Source organism: Chrysochloris asiatica, unplaced genomic scaffold, assembly GCF_000296735.1.
Source record: "Chrysochloris asiatica unplaced genomic scaffold, ChrAsi1.0 scaffold00033, whole genome shotgun sequence".
Taxonomy (NCBI): Eukaryota; Metazoa; Chordata; class Mammalia; order Afrosoricida; family Chrysochloridae; genus Chrysochloris; species Chrysochloris asiatica.
Genome location: NW_006408551.1, coordinates 24,960,927 through 24,962,661, shown reverse-complemented (window position 1 = coordinate 24,962,661; position 1,735 = coordinate 24,960,927). Strand labels below are relative to the sequence as shown.

Here is a 1,735-nt window from a genome sequence, read left to right as displayed (position 1 = left end):
ACCAGATGGAATACATAGAAATCAAATTGACTACATCTGTGGAAAGAGACGATGGAAAAGCTCCATATCATCAGTGAAAACAAGGCCAGGGGCAGACTGTGGAACTCATATGCAAATTCAGACTGAAGCTGAAGGAAAATGAAAAGTCCATGAGAGCTGAAATATGACCTTGAATATATCCCACCTGAATTTAAAGATCATCTGAAGAACAGATTTGATACATTAAACATCGAGAACATTATACATGAAGAAAGCAAAAAGTCGGTAAGAAGACAAGAAAAAAGGAAAAGGTCAAAATGGATGTCAGAAGAGACATTCGCCAGCTAAAACAAATGGAAGAAATGAGGTCCAAGAGCTGAACAGAAAATTTCAAAGATCAGCTCGAGAAGAAAAAGCCAAATATTACAACAGAATGTGCAAAGATCTGGAATCAGAAAACCAAAAAGGAAGAACATGCTCAACATTTCTTAAGCTGGGGGAACTGAAGAAAAAAATCAAGTCTTGACATTTGTTATTAAAAGGTTCACTTGGCAAATTATTGAATGATGCAGAAAGCATCAAGAGAAGATGCAAGGAATACACAGAGTCACTACACCAAAAGGAAATCATTGATGTTCAATCATTTCAAGAGGTAGCTAGCATATGATCAAGAGCCAGTGATAATGAAGGAGGAAGTCCAATGTGCATTGAAGGAATTGGCAAAGAATAAGGCACCAGGAATTGATGGAATAAAAATTGAAATCTTTCAGGAAAGTGAGGCGGCACAGAAGGTGCTCACTCATCTCTGCCAAGAAATGTGGAAGACAACTATCTGGCCAGCTGATTGGAAGAGATCCATATTTGTGCCCATTCCAAAGAGAGGTGACCCAAAGGAATGTGGAAATCATTGGAAAATCTTTTTGATATCTCCTGAGAGTAAAGTTTTGCTAAAGGTAATACAGAAATGGCTACAAGCATACATTGACAGAGAACTTCCAGAGGCTCAAGCTGGATTCAGAAGAGGCCATGGAATGAGGGATGTCACTGCTGATGACTGATGGATCTTGGCTGAAAGCAGAGAATATCAGAAAGATGTTACCTGTGGATTATTGACTACACAAAGGGTTTTGATTGTGTGGCTTATGACAAGCTATGAACAACATTGCGAAGTCTGAGTATTCCGGAACACTTAATTGCGCTCATGAGGAATCTGTACATGAAGCAGTTGTTTGAACAGAACATGGGAACACTGAATGTTTTAAAATTAAGAAAGGTGTGCTGCGACAAGGTTGTATTCTTTCACCATATTTATTCAACCTGTATGCTGAGCAAATGATCTGAGAAGCTGGGTTTTATGATGAAAAACGTGTCATCAGGATTGGAGGAAGACTCATTAACAACCTGCGATATATGCAGATGATACAACTTTACTTGCTGAAAGTGAAGAGGACTTACAATATTTACTGATGAAGATCAGAGCACAGCCTTCGGTATGGATTGCATCTCAAGGTAAACAAAACAAGAATCCTCACCACTGGACCAATAAACAACATTCTTATTAGTGGAGAAAAGATTGAAGTTGTCAAGGAATTCAATTTTCTTGGATCAACTATCAACACTCACGGAAGCAGCATTCAAGAAATCAAATGACGTATTACATTAGGCAAATCTGCTGCACAAGACCTTTTTAAAGTGTTGAAGAGCAAAGATGTCAGCTTGAGGACTAAGGTGCGCCTGACCCAAGCCGTGGTATTTT

At 38.8% G+C, this 1,735-nt stretch overlaps 1 protein-coding gene across 1 annotated transcript in view; it reads left to right on the top strand.

Moving 5' to 3' along the window:
* Window positions 1–1,735, top strand: part of ZFC3H1 (zinc finger, C3H1-type containing) — a 61,249-nt gene that overhangs the window by 37,467 nt on the left and 22,047 nt on the right. The window lies entirely within an intron of this gene.